This window comes from Diceros bicornis, chromosome 9, assembly GCF_020826845.1.
Source record: "Diceros bicornis minor isolate mBicDic1 chromosome 9, mDicBic1.mat.cur, whole genome shotgun sequence".
NCBI lineage: Eukaryota > Metazoa > Chordata > Mammalia > Perissodactyla > Rhinocerotidae > Diceros > Diceros bicornis.
The window spans coordinates 51,260,112-51,281,087 of record NC_080748.1 but is presented as its reverse complement, the minus strand read 5'-3'; positions in this window follow the sequence as shown (position 1 = coordinate 51,281,087).

Genomic DNA, 20,976 nt, shown 5'->3' with positions numbered 1-20,976 from the left:
ATGTTCATAGCTGACATTGCCTTCTAGTTAAAGAAAAAAAGCAGCAAGTTGCTTGGAGATGATATTTAACTTTAAATCATCAACTAGAAAACCATCAGTGTCTTTCACTAAAATGGCTAGCGTGAGCTCTTGCTTTTTCTGTTTCCGCCCTGTCTGTCCGGAATTTTTTACTTTTAGTCCTTGTCCTGACTTCGGTTTTGTGTTCTCCTGTAACATGACTACATGATTTCTGGTTTATTTTCTAGTCTGAAATTCCAGTATTTATAGATTATGAATTTTTCCTATTTTCATCCAGTTCTTTGAAAGCACAGGTAGCATATTGGTACAAAAAGTAACCAATAATTAATGTATTTCCACCAATGCTGGGGCCTGCTATTTCTAGGATCTACCTCTTAGTATGTTTTCTTGTAGTTGGAGAGTCTACAACTCTGGACTTAGGTACCTATCTCTTTGGATGCATGGATTTAAATAACACTTTCTGCCTTTTGTCACTAGACTGCAAACTCACTGAAGGCATACATCTATTTCTGCCTGCCTGCCCCACACTAACCAAGCACCTAGAAGAATAAAGCATGCTTAGATATTGAGAGAATCCAATAAATAAATGTAGGCATTTTAGTTTTCCTAACATTTCATAATCTCTATGAAAAGCAAATATTAATCATTTACTCAATATCATTCAATGAATAAGTGCATTGGCCAGAATTCAAACAAAATGCCAATAACTAATATTCTCACTACATACCTTCATTCAGTCAGGAAGAAGAAATAAGAAATGTTTACAGATATCTAAAACATAGAAAACTCCCCACATCAGCAAAACGAGTATTTAATTTTCCATTAGAAATAGGCTATTGATAGCTCTTAATATTTAAGAGCCTGAACTTTGAAGTCCAACAGATCTGAGTTTAAATCCTGCCTCTGTCTCTTCTTAGATATATTACCTTAAACCTTATTATTTAACCTCTTTATGCCACAGTTCTCTCCTTGATAAAATTAATATTAAACGAGAAAATGGATGTAAAATACTCACATGATGTTTGACATGTTAAATATGTAAGAACTTATTTTATTTGAGACTTAGATTTCTCTTGTATATATAAAAAAGAAACTGACCAATATACAACAGTGTTTGCGCTTCTCTCATTCCATTACACATGTTTCTACCAGAAGGAAAGAATGCTAAATTTTTATAGTCATTGACGCACATATTCCAATAAAAAGAACTTAATTTTTCTGAAGTGTAGACAATTTTTTCTATATCTAAGACATTGATTATTGAGTACAATAAAATGAATTACTATGTCTATACCCTTTCTCTATCTTCTGTAAGAGCAAATTTGAAGACTTATATGACCCACATATACATATTTTTATGGTTAGGTGTTATAGTCCATCCCCTATTAATGTCAATTAGGTTGACACAATTAATTAGAAGTGGTTGAATAATGTAAGTAGAGAAGCAAAGAGAAATTTCACTTAACACTTGCTCTTTTTATTCAGATTTACTTCTGGAAACACTCTAGCTTCAATAAAGTAAATACTAGCAGAAATCTAATTGTTCCCATAAGTGTAGTATTTAATCCCGTCACAACATACTGTCTATAACATTTCATACCCTACCTTGATAGACTAAATTTGGCAAACAATTTTGTCAGAAGTGGTTTTGTGTTTATCATGTTCCTTTTTCATGAGGTTTCCATGAAAAGAGGAGTTATAAGCTTGACTAACTCACAACCAAGAGAAATTTTATTGCCATTCTTTTTTAGTGGTCTTAACGGGTACTTATCCCAGAGGGATATATACTAAAAGACAGATGTTGGTTGATTCTCTTTTCTTTTCTTTTCCTTTCCTTAGGCTAGAAACTTTTCTATTTATTAATCAAGAGTAACATATATGCTGAGTAATTACTACGCAGAGATTCTAAAACTATATATATTTTTAACTTTATATTTTTGAATTCTTTATATTTGAAAACAAAAAGCAAGAGGCATGGCTCTTATTACTCTAGTTTAACATAAAATAGTTTATGTCATTTGAACTAGCTAGCAGACAAAATAATTTTTTTCTCTTCAAATGGTTGCTTTTGTATTTTTAAGATAAATGTCCTCTGAATTTATTTAGCTTAAAATTCTCAACTGCTGGTTTAATTTCTCTTTTATATCCAAGAGAAAGAATTTTTGTGTAATTTACTTCTAAATATATAGATATAAAAATAAAAATGGTAACGTAATAACAAAAATGTAGAAATTCTTAATGTTTTCAGATGAGCCAAAGTATTCATTCCTTGACAACAAACATAATGTTTTTCGTTTCTCGACCAAAGAATATTTCTATGCCAACGTAGGCAGATGTACTATCCTTTGTAGAATGAAATAGTCACAATATAGAACATTAAGCTCTGTATTACATGAAAAGGGATATTCTAAATTATTAGACAGCGTAAACATTTTGGAATGATGTTGGAACAATGGAGTGTCTCGATATATCTAATGTTACTCTAATTTACCACAATAAAAATAAATTTATTAAGTAAAAGCCTAAAAAAACAACAGCAAACAAAAAAACTTGTGCTTCTCTTTAAGAGAATTCTCTTATATACTTGCAAAATGTATATAAAAGCATGACAATAACTAGGATAAGTGGAAGATTCTTTTTGTTTGGACAAATATTTTCATTAAAATGGGGTTACTTGAGAAACTTTTCCCTGATTCTCCACTTACTTAACAAATAAAGCAAACAAAAACTTTTCAGGATTGGATCTATTTTATGTACAGTTGTGTGTGTATATATAATATATATTTTATGTAATTTATGTATTTATATATACATGACCTATTTTATATGTATATGTATAAGGCGCTTGGCATTGCCAAATGTGTTCACATTAAAACTTTACAACAGATTATATTAACTCCTCAAAAGAATTATTGATCAAAAGTTGTTCAGTATCACTCTTTAGAATATAAATCCTAAAATATTTTCAGTGTTTGGACTGCAAAAAAACAATATGTACAATAGCCATATACGTATAAAGGGACATTTTTAGAAATATAAAGTGGTTGATAACACTGAAATTATGTAGTCAGATTCCACATTTGAAATTAAACTTCTGAGAATTAATTAAAAATTATGTTTATGAGGGGCTGGCCTGGTGGCGCAAGCGGTTAAGTGCGCGCACTCCGCTGCCGCGGCCCAGGGTTCGCAGGTTTGGATCCCAAGTGCACACTGACGCACCGCTTGTCAGGCCATGCTGTGGTGGCGTCCCATATAAAGTGGAGGAAGATGGGCATGGGTGTTAGCCCAGGGCCAGTCTTCCTCAGCAAAAAGAGGAAGATTGGCAGATGTTAGCTCAGGGCCGATCCTCCTCACACACAAAAAAAAATTATGTTTATGAAAAAATTGTAACTATATATAAAATATTTTCACTACGGACTTAATGTCTTGACTGAATGAAGGAAACGGAATTATACAGCAATGCATTTATAATAAGGAGTAGAATTTCATGAAATATAAATAATATAGGAAGTTCAATTAAATCTGAAAGGCCACCATGTGCATTTATTTATATTAAGTTAGTTTTCTATTCTCTCATATTTTAATGTTTACACACCTTTGAGTTTAGGTTATTTTAAAACATCTTATAATCATTTACTTATTATAAAATGTCCTTGTCATGCCGTGGACATTTTCTTTTTTGGTTTGCTTTTAAAATCTGCACCCTCTCCTGGCAGACGTCAAAAATATTGTATTTTATTTACATTTGGGATTAAAGTTTGTTTCACAAAACTTCAAATAGAAGTATCAGTGATGTTTCTAACTGAAGTTAAGGATATTTCCAAAAGTTTCTAAAAGTTGTGTTTTTCTAGTTCTCCAAAGACTCACACAGAATTTTATGACACATACGTAGAATCCATTCTTATTTTGTTAATAAATCTAACTCCTATTGTAGCATTTTTTAAAAAAAAAAAGATAGGTTAGAATTAAAACCTCAACTAGACCTGCTCTGAGAAGTATGAGAAGAAAAAACAAAAGAGTCCGTAAGAAATTTCTCTATGGGAAGTGGTGTCTTGCTGAATAGCCAACGAATTCAACACACACACAAAGGGACTAGTCAAAAATCAATCACTAAGGTAGTCATGCAGATCCTTACAGTCATGAGGAAAAACATACGAATGAGGAATATGAAAATTTCAATTTGAAATTTCCTGTGATCTTTGAAGAAGCTAATGTTTGCCAACAATTTAAGGAAAAGTCAGCGGTCTTCTGAGGCAAACAGCTATGGAGAAAAACTCCACCAAAATATGTAATAGGAGCCAGAACACCAGCAAAGGCTTTCTGCCATCCCTGAACAGCACCCAGGTTAATATCTCAAGCAGCTGTCCTGATCTCTGTGGTCTTAGCTTTTAACTAACTTTAATTAAATGGAACCTTTGGTGTGCAAGGGTGCATATGCCTGGGATGTGAATAAAAGAAACAAACAGCAGACCTGGCATATGGTTGCACACACACGCATCATTTGATTTTTGAGTTTTTGCAAGGATATTTTAACATTCATGAGAGGTAAAAAAGATGAGAGCAGAAATAGAATTGTCTCTCCGGACTTCGACTTTTTGCCTGCTATCCCTACCATCACAGCTAGTATTAGAAAACACTGTAGGTCTTAATTGTCAGATGCACAATCTGCAATGTTTAAATGGACCCTGTGGATTTTGGTCCAAAACCAAACCAATTGGTTGCAAGCTATTTTTCTCTTCTGTTAGATGTTCTGCTGCAATATTTGCATAAATGTAACCGTACTGTCCGTCTTTTAACTTTCACTCAATTAATTATGCTTCCAGCCCCCTGCTGATGGACAAAAATGAGACTTCATCTGCAAATAGCTTCAGCAGTTTACAGCTTATTAAATGCCAAAATCTAGTTAAGACAGTTTGAGAATTCTCATGTCAGGCATTTCAACATGCCATTTTTAACACAAAATTCTTATTAAAAAAATGAACCCACTACTCCAAGTCAGGTAAAGAAAAGTCACTGGTATAAAAGTAATGAACAGATTAGAATTTTATACAAATTGTGTACTTAGCATATGTAGCTCACTCTGGGCACACTTAATTGGTTTGCCTAATAATGAAACAGCTATGAGAAAGACTACCAAGTTGACAAGAAAATGGTGTCTACAAATTACATACAGCTTTCATCTATGGAACCACCTTTTATAATTTATATAAAAGTCTGTGTATAGTCTGAAGAAAAGCAGATGAATAGGAGTTATATACTCAAATATTCTTTTAAAAATAACTTTTCTCTTACTTCATGTGACAGGTTTTACATATTGCATCGAACATCTGGTGCATTCATGATCTAGTATTCTTTATATCATTTGGGGTTAGCTCTTCATTTAAGCCAGAAAGAGAAAGAAAGAATAATATATCCATTAAAGCCAAATGAATAGATAAAACCTACAGCATTTTGCACTCTGCTATGAAAGGATTGAAATAATTCTTTCCATAATTCTATGATAATTTAACCTCCTTATATCCCTATGAGCATGCCTATAAGATAAGATAAAATCAAAACTTCTCTGAGAAACATATTTTTTCATCAGGTATCTGGCATAAAACATCCTAATTGTTTCTGTAGACATTTTATTCTCCATGTCTATTTGATAACGATATTTTTATTAATGAGATATGCGTGATTGACTTTCCTTAGTTTAGAGAGAGGGGAAAAGCATTCTATTATTCCACTGAAGGAATTAAAATATTTAGAAAAGTATGTTTACATTTAATTCAGCATCAATAATATTTTATTGTCAAAGTCTGGTTGGGTTCTTATGGCAATTGGTCACCAGCCTGTTGTTGATTTCTTTCTTCAATCTTTTGACATATCATATAGTACTCTACTGTATTGGATGTTATTGACTAATTGTGTCATGCTTATGTTCTCTTATAAACTCCCGTCATGAGCTGAATGTGACATGATGATTTATGACAGAAATGTCAGAGATTATTTTAAAAGTAATTTCTGTCTGATCATATACCAATTAACAACTTTCATAACAAATCCCTAAATATGTAGTTGGTATTTGAACAAAAAGAATGTATTTCGTTGCTGATATTTGAATATTTGGGACATATTTAGGAAATTCATGTTATCCGCTCAATGGCTATCACTGTGGAAACATGCAATGGCTACGAGTGTTGCTCTGACATGAAATGATATTATACATTGCTCCAAGCATGTGTTATATCCCCCTTTCTAGAGCTTCTGATGAAAAAGGGGAAAAGTACAAAAAAAGGTCAGGTATTTTCTCTGTTTTAATGAATTCTGCATGATTTCTTATCTGTATTTGTTATTAACAACCAGAAGGGTAGACTTCTAGAACTAAAAAGAACTGAGAAAATCTTACTAACCCAGAAGAAAAGAAAATTTAAAGTAGATGGAGCCTTATTACAAACAAACTTTGTGAAGATATGTAAATTGTGTTATGGTTAAACAGCTCTGGGATATCTTGGAATTTTTTTTCCATGGGGAATTTGTACGCAGCAAGAGGGAGATGAAACAGACTTTGCTTAATTGACTTTGTTGTTGTTTCTTGGTTAAAAATGTAAGAATTTTTCATTTTCTCATCCCTCAGAAAGACTTTATGAGATTTAGTCATGTGTGTATGATTGTAATGTGTGTATTCTTGAGTGTTTTATTGGTGTCTATCTATTAGAATATAATAGAATATAGCAACTGCAACTGATCCGTAAGGCAGATGATTTGACCATTTTATCTGCTACGGTTAAATTCTGAAATAGTGTCATGCCAGAAGGTCACAGATATACAACTTTAGTGCCACAAATATAACATAGGATTTATTAGGGGAAAAAAAACTTACAAAGGGAGAAGTAACAGCACACATGCAGTCCTATGAACTTCCATGGTTCCACAGCATTGGCTGGGAGTAGATGATCTACATGTGTCATGGTCAAGGTCCCAGCAGAGGGGGCCTGTCTCAGCCAGCAGGCTGGACATGGGACGTGTCATGAAGGGAGAGGCACTCCAAGAGGGAACCAGCTTCCCTCCAACCCCACCCCATTGCTTTACATATTTATAGGTTAGCCTAAGAGGTTAGGGGACACTTGAGTAAAAGAAATGTATCATCAAGGAATCTCCATACCCAGAAACAACACTAAGGATTGTGCCTACTCAGGCCCTTGTCTTGCCTGCCAGGAATGATGAAATCAGCCCAAGGCCTCATATCTCTGCAGACCGGCTTAGTTCAACTGAACCAGGTCCCTGCTAAGAAACCAAAGGGAGGAAGAAAATAAGGCCATCCAGAATCGTCTCTAAGCAAACAGAAACTTCATCTCAGTCTTTTAACGAACTTTAAAAATATTTTTTAGCTTCTCCTACCTGTTCAGGAACTTCACATCATTAATTATTTTTATAATTAAAAAAATTTATGGGGGCCAGCCCGGTGGCGCAAGCGGTTAAGTGCGCGCGCTCCGCTGCAGCGGCCTGGGGTTCGCTGGTTCGGATCCCGGGCGAGCACCGACGCACTGCTTGGCAAGCCATGCTGTGGCGGCGTCCCATATAAAGTGGAGGAAGATGGGCACAGATGTTAGCCCAGGGCCGTCTTCCTCAGCAAAAAAAAGAGGAGGATTGGCGGATGTTAGCACAGGGCTGATCTCCTCACAAAAAAAAAAAAAAAAAAAAAATTTATGTCTTGTCCTCTTGTGTTCTTCCAGCTTCCTGTTCCGTTCCTTCATAGCCAAACTACTCTGAAGAGTTGGTTATACTCACTGTCACTTTCACTCGCTCAGCATCTGAACAGAACTGGCTTCTACTATATCACGTCATTGAATCCGTGCTCACTAAGGCCACCAATTGCTTCCAGAACTCTAAATCCAATATACATTACTCAGGCTTCAACATTTTTTTTTTTTTTTAATAAAACACTCTTCTCTTGGTTACTTTGACAACACATTAGAATTTTTCTACTTTTTCATAGCCACTACATTACACATCTCTTTGCAAATGCATTCTCTGTTACCTGGACCAGTATATAGTGGAGATCTGCAAGACCTGATTCTATTCCATATTTTCCTTTCTTTGAGACTGTTTCTAGGCAATTTCACCGTGCCTGTAGCTTCAATTACTGTCTATCGGTTCCTGGCTTCCAAAGCCATAGTCTCATCCCACAGATCTCCTCTGAGCTCCAGAAATGTGTATCTTCATGTTAATGGATATTTCTACTTGGATTTCTCAAAGACATCTCAAACCTAACAAGTCCAACCCAAAAACCATGATCTTCACCCCAACACTGGTTTTTGCTGCTCTCTAAAACAGTAAGTGATAACACAGAATATCCACTTGGAACTAACTTGTACCGCATACCTCTGCCATTACAGTGTCTAATCTCACCAATGTTGTAGCTGGACTTACATTTTCAAAACCAAATCTTACAACTGAACTCCACACACATTAAAGCCCTTCAATGGCTTTCCATTTCTCATAGGATAAATTCCTTAACATAGGTGAAGATGACTTTTGTGATCATAACCATGTTTATCTCTTCAGTCTCCTCTTGTGCCACTTTGTTACTCTTTGCCCTCTGGGATCTAGGAATTCATTCTGCTCTCTAGAATTATGTAACTTGTCTGCTTCCCACATCTTCCACCAACACCAAGGCCTTCCCCTGTTGAACGCTTACTTTGTCAGGGTAGAAGTCAAGTGCTAACAACTGGTTTTGAGGCCATTCCTTTAGCTTCACAGAACCCTGAGGATATGACCCTTGAGCTAACCCTCATTGCATATGTAAAATCAAGGAATTTATAGACAAGATATGGGATCCAAGATGAATGAGAATCTGACTGAGAATACTATGTGCAGAAGCAAGCACCTGTACCTCATTGTCGAGGTAATTTGTGGAGTAAGGAGTAACTGGTATTAATGAGATGCAGCTGTACTGGAGAATGGATTCTATTCACATATCCCCGAAGGGTAAAGGACCAGTAAAATTAAAATCCAAAGGGATTCACAGCTTATTGATTCCCTGTCATAAGGTTGTTTGCACCCACATATTCTTACGCTTTGGCACTGCAGACACCCCCAGTGTAGAGTTCTGAGACTTATGAGGCCTCTACTATGCCTTTGTCATGAACTCTGTCTCTCTCCCTATCCTGTTACTTCTCTTAAAGCAAGATAAATTGGTGTTGGGTGAAATATATTGTACCTCATGTATTTTATTATCAATCCCAACTCAAGAACACAGGTGTTAGACAAGCGAAATAGATGTGCCACAAGGAGATACACTCCTACTTGCACTGTACCACGTTATTGAAATATTCCTTCTCATCCTATTCTCATCTCCAATAATATTTCCTCTGTGAAAACTTCTTTAAATACCAATTTAGTTTACAAGTTCTCCCTGAACTTTCCTTCAGATCAAAATGTCTAAAGTTAACATTCCTTAGTATGATGACTCTTTTACCATTACCTTACCGTCCTCATTGACATAAGTTCCAGGAAAGTGGGCACCGTATCTGTTACATCATATCCCCAAGTATCCCCAACTGCAAACTTTATGCCTGATATGTAGAAGTTAGTAAGTACTTTTTAAATGAAAGAATTCAGAGCAGGTGCTTTGATATCTTATAGGGATCTGCTCTAGTCTAACAACCTGGGGCTTATTACTACATTCCTGAAGGAAGTAACTGTAAGTTAGGGCCTGAAGTTTGAGTAGTGTATTGCATTTGAGGAAGAGAACATATCTATTAAGGATATATGGGCAGAGGAGCGAGCATGTCACATTCAAGGAATTGAAAAAATATCCAGTATGATCAGATTATAACTAACAAGAGTGTGAGGCAGGAAGAGACTATAGAGTTAAGCAGGAGTCAAATCAGGAAAGTTTTCATGGCCATGTAAAAGATATTGTTGTACAACTCGGTTAATGGAACTCATTGAATGAAGGAATGTAAAAAGGAGATAAGGAGACTTTTTTTTTCCTTCTATTCAACTTGGACCCTACTTCTTAGCCTAATTCCTAACGGATTTTACTGGTAATACCCTTTGCAACTTTACTTAGAGTCTCATTTCCATGTGTGTTATTGGTATATGTTACTTTAGGTAAGCTAACATTTATAAATCACAAAATCTGAGTGGCTTAATACAATTGAACTTCCTTTTTCAGTCAATTAGTTGAAATTGGTGTAGCTGATGGATAGGAAGCTCTCCTCCACATATTTTTTTTCTATTTTTTTGCTGAGGAAGATTTTCCCTGAGCTAACATCTGTGCCAATCTTCCTCTATTTTGTATGTGGGTCACCACTGCAGCATGGCTTCTGACAATTGGTGTAGGTCTATGCCCAGGAACCAAATCCAGGTGGCCGAAGCAGAGCACACCAAACTTAACCACTAGGCCATGGAGCTTGCCCCTCCACATACTTTTTAGGAAACTAGAATCCTTCCATTTTGTGACTCTCCCCTGACCAAAGCTTTGGCCAAAATAGGCACACATTTTTTGCATTCATATTTCACTGGCAACATCATGGCCACACTTAATACAGGGGAGCTGGGAAATGTCATCTAGCTGTGTACCCAGGAAGAAAAGAGAAACTCTGATCTTGGTAATGATTTAGCAATCCCTGCCACAGTTTCTCACAAAAATCTGTGCAAACTATACTTTCCATAGACAGAAAATACTCGTCATCTCTCCAAAGTACACAATCTAAAATTGCATTGATTCTATGAATCCAGTTCAGTGCCAAGCATGATAGTTTTTTCTATCAGGTTCCAATATGGGTCCTTTTAAGTTGGTCTAAAAGACTTATTGTCTACCCCCATCCTTATACTCCCAGCCTTCACTACACTCTCAAATACTCAATGTATAGTGGTCAACCAGGGGAAAAAAATACAATTAAAATTTATTCAGAAAAGGGGAAATTGTGAGACCCAAGGAAGTCACTGTTAGCAATAATAAAATGCATCTGGGCAGGCATTGTAAGGCATCTTCCCCGCCAGGGGGAATTTCCTTGGCTACCTCCCCATGCCTATAATAATTTCTTGAGGATGTTGAAGCCACAGGTCCGTGAATCACGCATGTAGGAAACCTGCTTCCTTGTCCTAAACACTCCTTTGAATTGTTATATGAGAAAAAAAATAATAAACTACTGTATTTGAGATGTACATTTTTGGGGTCTATTTCTTATAGGAGCTAGCATTTCTCAAGGTAATCATATGCATTGCAAAAGCAATATCAGTTAGTGACTAAAGCCATGCTGTAGGATGAAGGAAGCATTTCCTACAGAGGGGCATTGCAGCGTATCAGGAAGAAACAGGAACATTAATACTGGGTCTAATTCTGTTGGCCAGTTTACAACAGATAATATGGGAATTGATAAAGATTGTAATTTAATTTATTTAAGGATTGTTGTGTAGTTTTTAAAGAGAAAAATACTTACTACTTGCAACTAAAAGCTTTCTCTCCATTAAAGAGAATCTGGAGTGAGTTAATAAAAGTGATGAGCATGCAATGATTAATCACTAGTCCATTGGGGTGAAAATGATGAATACAGCCCTGAAACTCATAATATTCTCAAGTTGAAGTTCAAATTTATGGATTCATGCATTTCTTGAATTAATAGAACATTAAAAATGTTTGTAAAAGCATTTGAGGATATATTAAATATTTGTATAAAACGAAATTGCAAAATTGTAGATCGTTAGAAAATAACATATTGCAAAATATTTTTCCTGAATTAGTGCAAATTCTCTTTACTTGGACATGGCACTATAGATGACTTTTGTCACAACAGCTCTAGGAAAATAAACAACCCAAACAAACGTATATACTTTGGGGACCAGTTATAATCAGGCCCATATCCATAATAAGAAAGACAGTCATTTCTTTGTGTCTAATTCTGTCCTTTATCCCCAATTTCTAGACATTCAGAGCCCACTGCTACCTACTTAGGCAACACCCCATTCTCACTGGCCTTCTTTGGAATATAGTTCATTCAATAGAACATTCCTAATGTCTTCCTTTCCCTTCCCCCAATCAAACTATCTGCTGTGTGTCTCATACCTTCAGAACTCAGGATTTCCTTGGTGAGAGTTAATTTGATAAATGGGCAATGCTGATTTTGAGTGACTCTTCATATATTACAGTGTCTTCTATGTTTTTATAGGTAATATCTGTCTATCATACAGAGTTTCCCTGAAGACATAACATTAATCCACAAGAATAACAGAAGAAAGGCTGTCTTCATGGACTTAATATTTGCCTTATTCTTTAGTCCACATATTCATTTTTTGAGCACTGTGTCATATGTACAGGAGTGTATCAATGAGTTTAGTATTATCTTTCTACATCCTCCACTTAGCCAACGTATTCTTCTGCAGTATCCAGAGTATCCTGTGCTCTCTTACCTCTGAGTCTTTGGACATACGACACTTCCCCTAAACAGAGATTCTCTGCATTAAGTTTTGTGCTTAATCTTCAACAAATGTTTCAATAGAACTTAAGATCACTTCTTCATGATGACATCTTTCATTCTTGCCTGCTACCCATCAGATTATCCACTAGCCCCATTGCTTACCCAATTTTATTGTAACTATTTTCTAATTCATTCTTCTTACAACTAAACTTTGTAAGCTTATTGAGTGCAGGAATTTATCTTTGTTACCTTTGTAGATACCAGCACTTTCCTCATCTTGGTAATCAGTACCGAGATGTTTGTGGAATGGGTGACTGAAAGAATGAATGAATACAAAAGTAAATTTGTACTCGAAACATTGTGGTGGATAAGCTATTTTTAATAAAATAGTCACAGCCAGTATATGAATTAGTGAGAGGCGACACGTGCAAATTATAATGTTTGATCAATTGAAGGTAACTGAATTGTGGTAGGCTGCCTTTTCTTTCATGATTATGAAGTGAAATATTCCAAAGAACACCTTAATTGACATCCATACTCTTTCAGAAACTCACTGTGTAGCATTAACATTATTCTCCTTTGATAGACAGAGTCTTCCCAGTCATCATAATAACCTCATTTTTAAAAAATTTTACTAGTGGCATAAGGAGTACAAATTGACCTTAGGACATTTTCCAGAAACCCCTAGTTGAGTAAAATCACTATTGGATCTACCAAATTCTTCCTCCCTTAGCAGTAAAATGAGTCTCAAAGCTTGTCACTAGATATAATCATGAGAGACATCATTCATACTTTCACCTCTTGTTATCTGTATCTGGGACAGGTATCATGCATTTTACTCTGTCACAAAGCGTATATCATCACAAGAAAGCACCACAGCCTCACAAGATATTTTCTTCTTGCTTTAACAATAGCTGTTTTTAATAGGTCTTTTCACTATTCTGCAAGGCCATTTGGTCCTGCCTTAGATAACCAAGTACATGCTAAGACCAGTGAATTCCAAAGGAATTGTCCCATTACTTCACGTTGGGAATTAAATTTGTATACTATGGTTTGCAAGATATCGTTCAGTGAGTGTTTCTGGCAAGAGCAAGACAGGAAAAGAAATCCAAATCAAAAATGAGTGTCTACTGTAGTGAGGAAACGTTGCTAACTATGGCCTCCCCCTGATGGAAGGGTCCAGTATAATCAGTCTCCTGGCGACTGGCAGTGTGGGACTATATCAGGAACTCTGGAGGGCTCAATGTTTGGGGATTCAGTGGAGAGTCCAGTGAGTGCACCCTTGGTCAGGGGTGTTTGTGTTTTTTAAGACAATGAATACCCTTAACCACTAGAACACAATTTCCATGAGAAGAAGCTTCTTTATTGTTCTGTCTTTTTTAGTGCTTTCATTGCTACATCATCAGAGCCTGGAGCAGAGTCCGGCACATTGTAGGAACTCAGCAAATATTTGTTGAATTGATATATTTATCCTTGTGTCCATGAATGCTTTGTTTTAGAACCCATTTTTTGGTACCACTAGGCTGGGAGAAAGGGCAAATAACAAACATCCTCAGTATGGGTTATCCTGACCATTTCATTATTTAAAAAATATTTATCTCCTGCTGCCTGTCTTTAGGTGAGAATTTACAGCAGAAAATGAATATTTTCAGACTCTGGACCATTCCAAAGTGTCCATCTGTGGATCCCTTCCCCATCTTTCTTATCACTGATCATTGTACGACCTTAGTCACTGCCCAAGAATCTATGTATAGCTCTGCCCCACCCTGTCTTTTTAAATACTTTAAGAACTATACACACTACTTGCAGTTTTGCTCATTTAGAAGATTCCTTCCTCCACTAGTCTGGACAGGCTCCAGAATCTAGGCTGTAATGCTGGCTTATTGTTCAGAGGCTTGATTTTTTTTTTCATTATTAGGCTATTGGGTAGAAATAAATTCCCAATGAGACATAGATCGGAGAGAGAACTTCTAGAATAGTTGCTTGCTGTTCTTGCATGCCAGAGGAAACCCCCCTGATAAGCTGGAACTGATATGGTTTCCTTAACTTTAATGGCAGAACCTGGTTGTCAGAGACTAAGTGGCATAGAGGCAGCAGAGCAGATTTAACCATCACATCTCTGGAAATATATTGACACCGAGATCCCTGGTTATAGCCAATGAATTATGGAGTTCCCAGGAATAAATCTGACAGGCAAAATACTAAGGTTTCATTTTGTTTATATAACAACCAAAAGAGAAAAAAAGTCACCCGCTAGTTTTGACAAATAGAAGGCTTCAGACACCATATTAGAATTGCATAGCCCTATTCCCAATTTTATATGCTTGAGTCAGTTCACAGTCCAGAGTTGAATGAAGAGTAGGCAGGTGGCCTTTTGGAAGGACTCTCTATTCATCTTTTAGACAAACAGAAACAACAAGTGCTCCTTGCTTTTTGCTTCTTATACAATTTATACCGTCTCCAGCAGCTCAGAAAATTTCAGCTCATCATTTCTGTATGATAACTAACCACAATTTCATTTCACTCTTCTCATACTGAAATCTTTCTTCTTCCATTTTAGAATTTATATTACCTCCCTGAAACACACAGAATTGTGAAGTCTTAGAAAGCTATGATCAAGTTTATTCATTTTTTTCAACTTCGATACCTTTCCATATGTTTGCTGCATTGTATTGAATTGAAAATACAATTCCTTTCAAAGTTTTTTTTTCCTCCTAAGAACAATGAATCATAATAAAGTCTATTTTAGAAATGTGTTTTCTCTCCATTTCCTCATGCTTTTAGACTTAGCATGTTCTTAAATAATGATATAAGTAAAGAAGAATATGTGGGAAGTTCCCAAATGTCTGGATATAGTGACATGGCATGTTATTTAAAATGAAAAGAAATACTCTTCAAAATATAAATGCTCCATATCTTCTTTCTCTATTGACACTGCTTGACCATAGGTATATAGGACAAGTAACCATTGACACCAACTATGGTCATATTGTAGCAGAGAAGGCAAGTAGAAAAGAGGAAAAAAGCAATTATATCATACTCATGAATGGTAGAAAATAAGCAAATGTAGCATGACAAGAAAAGGGAATTTGAAAGCATTTTCTGAGTTTTGATACCCCAAAATATGTCAATATATTTTTCATAATTTGTAAAATATAAATATATTTCATTAAAATTAATCATTGCCTGTCTCATAAAATTTGAATTTCTTAGTATAAAATATGAAGCATATCATTATTTAATCTCCACTCAAGTTCTCTAACTTCATATCTCGCCACAAGCCACATCTTCATTTCCAGTTATACTGAATTATTTGAATTTCATTGAATCATTTTCTTTTTTCAACTCTACACCTTTTGCACAGGCATATGGCTTTCACACCTCTTTCATCTTTTCAACTTTTATGCTTCTCATCCTTTGTCTTAGTTTCAGTTTCCTAGAAGCAGATCCGAGATGAGGTTTAGGAAAAACTGGTAGGGAAGTGGGGAAGTTGTTCAGGGAAGATAGGAGTACAAATAAAGTGTGTGCTGTCAAGCAAATTAATCCTGAGGGTAACTGCAGGTTAATCCTGTGGGAACTCTGGCAACGTGTAAGACATGAGCCTCGAAGCTATTCCACAAGAGGAGTAGTGACACTAAGGTATTAATTCACTAACTCCCAGCAGCCATTGTCTAGTCTGTAACACATACTTTTTTTGTGTGTGTGCAGAAGATCAGCCCTGAGCTAACATCTGCCAATCCTTCTCTTTTTTTTTGCTGAGGAAGACTGGCCCTGGGCTAACTTCCATGCCCATCTTCCTCCACTATATAGGGGACGCTGCCACAGCATAGATTGATGAGCGGTGCCTCGGTGCGCGCCTGGGATCCAAACCTGGACCGCCAGCAGTGGAACATGCACACTTAACCGCTATGCCACAGGGCCAGCCCCAGTAACACATTCGTTTTTAGAAGTTCATCTGAATTATCTCTATTATATCAGAAATATTTATTGCCAGATTCTGATTTGACTTTTTTGTTTTATTTCATCTCGCGAACAAAAGCTCAGATTTCTGAAAATTAATAATTATACTATGAAAAAATAGAACTCTACAATGTAGATCTGAAAGTGTGAATAAATACTTTCAAATACTTCCAAATGTTTTTTATGAAAAAAAGCATTAGAGGAATATTCATAGGGAGCATAATGAAAGTGTATATATTCACCCTTATCTTTCTCAGTCATTTTCAAAGCTACTCTGGAAAATTAATTTGAGAACAAAGTAAGCAATTTTAGCAAAAATGCGATGCAAGTTTATGTCTTGCTTTGTATGGGTTCTCAATGTGAGTGGAGAAAACTCTTATTATGTTAGTTTTCATTTGCTTTTTACTGTTATAATGCCACATTATATACAGTATACCCCAGTAAAAGCAAACAACCTTATGATACTTTTTTTTTAGTGTTAATGATGATGTTTTTCATTGTTTGTTTTGTAACAAAGCATTATGGCAGCAATGAAAAAAATAAACCTTGTAAGACATTTTATCACCTATTTATCTTAAACAAAAGTTTCATATATTTCAATAGGGTGCAATATTGCAGTGCAGAATTATGCAAACTAAAAGGCATTTCCACCTGCCGAAAACCTGATTGGTATTACAGAAACCGAGGAATGAAAGCAGATGAAGAAAGTCACCTGTGTTGTGTTGTGGCAATAAGTTTTAAAACCCAATCTCGTGATATCAATAGCTTGGTTATGATCAAATACATTTTTTCATTATATGTAGATTTGCTGGCCCATGCTGACAAAAGTGAGACAGCATTGATCACAAAGGGTGAAAATAAAGCAAAGCTAAAAGCAAGTGATACAAAAACCTATAATCTTGAGTCTTATTCTATACTAAAAAAAAGTTTGTAAATCACTTTGAAAGATATGAACAAGTGTTTGTTCCCAGAAGAATCTATATAAAATATAAGATCCGAATATCAAATCGAAGCCATGCTGAGTAACATTTTGCTCATGTGGACTATGATCATCCTATTTAGAACTCTAGACTCTAACACTTCATTGGTATAAATCTTACCTCTCTGAACCCACTGCCTGATGTATAAAAATGTGAAAAATAAACACTCTCTCAGAAGGTCATTGAGGTTTTTCACAGCGTCACTTCTCAGGGTTTGCACTGTGGGCTACCGGTCTTAGAATCACTTAAGTGCGTGCTGGCAGACCAAGACAGCGCCCATCTGATAAGTACTGAATGAGAATCAGAAAGGGACAGTGGGAGAGGGGAAATCCACATTTTTAACAAACTCTGCTCCTGGCTATACTAGGGAAGATTTAGTTGGGACTTCATTATAAATGTATTATGTTCTGACATACTCTCTCAAGTTTTTTAACACTGAAATTACAAAAGATATTAAAAGATCTCTTTCTACGCCAAATAAAAAACCTTCATAAAATAATATAATGAGTAATAAACATATTTTCCATAACACTTCAGCAAAAAAGGTTTTCAAAATTTCAAAACTATTGTGAAAGAAAATGGAATTTCAAAGTATTTTAAGTTGTCTTTAAGGAATACTCATTATTTGTCATCTCTATCCATATACATATTTTATCTTTGTCTAGGATTGCTAATCTTCTTTTAAACTTTGGTTCTAAAGTCTCAGAACTGTTTCTATTCAGTACAGCTGCAAAATTTCAGATCTTGCTATAAAATAATACGGTTAGACCTTTAGGACATAAGTCTCTCAATAATAGTAAGTATTAAAGTACTATTCATTGTCTCATTTCAAAATGTACTTAAAATATTACACATACTTTCCAGGTGAAAATACAGTTTTAAAATTAGTACAAAGGGTAAATAAAGAGAAAAATAAAATGTACTACACAGAAATGCATTCTGTATGTTACTGTATAGACTCCAAATTCACCTTCCACCCAAAGCAAATAGTAAATAAAGAGAATGAGAGGCAACATATGGAGGTGAGGGATATATTTATGGCATAGATTATGGTGATAGTCTCATGGGATATACTTTTCTCCAAACTCATCAATTTGTATATATTAAATATGTACAGTTTTTTGTTATGTTGGTCATACCTTAATAAAGTAGTATTTTAGAAAAAGGCAATTCATGAACAAAAATGGATTACATACCAGGAAAAAAATGTGAGGTAACAAAAAAGTATACATATATATGTACTTTTTTTTTTCTAATCTCTGCTCCAAAGTTGGATCATATGACCCAGTTCGTATACCTTAATATAAAAAAATTAACAGCATGGAGTGCATAGGCGGAGGATGGGTAAGCCAGCTGCCGTGATGCCTATCATCCTCAGGGACTCTCAGTCGTAGGTTGATACTATATCTACTGGCTCCCATAATAACCTGTGAATAACTGTTGTAACACACACTCTCCACCCAACATTTTAATTTTCTGTCAGTTGTCTGTGATCACTCCTGGAGTATAAACTCCCAGAGAACGAGAAATAATGCTTCTTATCTTGATATCTCCAGCACCATTTTATCAGGGTACTCAATAAGTGTTTGTTAAACGTTATAAACAGAGAAGCTTTCCTATAAAAAACCGGGGGCTGCTTTCATTTCACCTCTTGTTTGGAAAAAATAATTCCAGTGCCCCAGATCTCACTTATTAGTGACTAACTCCTCCTTTTTTGCTAAGAGCTTCATTTTATTCTTATGCAAGTTGAACTTCTGGCAGATTACCTTGTTAAGAACTCACAATTTAGGTATGTAGATCATCTTCCCCCAGAGACCTTCCTTATATTCACATTAATATAATCTGTATGGGAAGTTAGATCCTTTAACTCTCCCAAAATAAATTATAGTGTGGAGAAAACGAAGCTCAACTTATTTTGCTGAGTTGCAAATTTAAAGCATTGCACAAGCTTTTTAAAAATTTCATAGCTTAGATGAATTTAAACTAAACTCATTATATATATATGATCTATTTTGGCCAAGAACATTTTATTTTGATTACACAAATTTTATAGTAGTACTAAAGATCTAAATATGATAGGATATGAACTAGTAAAAATTAAGACATTTGCCAGAAAATTAATGCTGGTAAAGCACGGCTGCAAAGAGAACAGAAAAAAATCAAGTGGCAGTAAGGTTCATGGCACCATATTCCATGAAACTTTGAATATCTGAGGACATTGAGATGTAAAACTCTTGGATCATAAAACTTTTGTGTCTGCTAGGTTTTTTTAGAATTGAGTTTTCATATCAATATGAAGTTGGCTTGTATTTGTTCCTTTTTAGATATTTTTATTTGGTCGTTTGTAGAGTTCTTTTTCCTCTGTTCTTAGAATCCCATATTGTCTTAATAGTTTCTAGATGTGAATCACTTTCATTGATTTTGCCAAAGTCGTTAGGGGCCCATTTTTCTTAATACTTGTGATACTTTTTAGCTCAGGAATATTTTCTTCTGTTATAGAATTGCTTTTTTTCTGTTTATTCCTATTTTTTTCATCAGAAATATTATTTTACTCGGATAGGCTCTTAACTTTCTGTCATTCAGATCTATATTTTTCTCACAATTTTTATATCTTTGTCTTTTACCTTGGGTTATTTGAATTGTGTTCTCAAGTGTGAGCTACACATCCATGGTTTTCTACACTATGTAGTTTGCATTACCAATATGTGTCTTTTATACAGGTTTGAATCCTTTTTTCTTTTTCAGTATTTCTTTATCTGAACAGATTATTTCACTCTGAGGCTTTTGTTGTTGTTTTGTTTTGGTCTGGTTTGGTTTTTTTCATCTCATTATTTCCTCTAATTTTATTCTTCCTTTTCTTTGAGGGAGGTTATGAGTTTTAATCTATTGTGATCAGTGAATACTTTTTCAAGGAATATATTTACTCTGATTCTTTTCAGCCACACTCCTTTGTTATGCCATGGAAATTTCCCATAGGCCTGTATGTCTTTCCTCTCCTTTTACCTGACTTGGTAATGCATTTTGTACCCAACCATACCGGAGGAGAGGATTTGTATTGCCCTTAGCCCATTCCTTGTTCTCGTGATCCACACAGGTATTCTCTCAGATTTAAAGAAGTTGGGAGCCTGTGAAAAACCTCAAAGGAGACCCCTGATGAATGACGCAGGAAGTCTTTCAACTTCACTGCACATTCTCTGACTGTGAGAAGGATATTGACTCTTCCAGAGGAGGTATGTAACTTTAGAGAGTAATAACTCTACTCATTACACCAAACAGTACAATTTATAAGCACCTTCTGTATGCCAGATGCAATACTTGTATTGACTCTAATCCATTTAATGAACCTGAAACTTAGGTGTAATTATCATTGTTATTATTACTGAGTGTTATAGATGAGAGAAATAGGGACAGACTTAAGTTGACCTTTCCACATATTGAATTTTGATGGAAGAAAAAATTGAAATAGTCAAGTAATAATGGAAAAAACAAAGGCTTTCAAACAAATAGGGGGTCAAATCCTGTAGCTACATGGCTTTCAGTATTCACTCCAAAATATTCATATGAGAGAAAACGCAAATTAAAATGTGTTATAATAACTAAATATATCC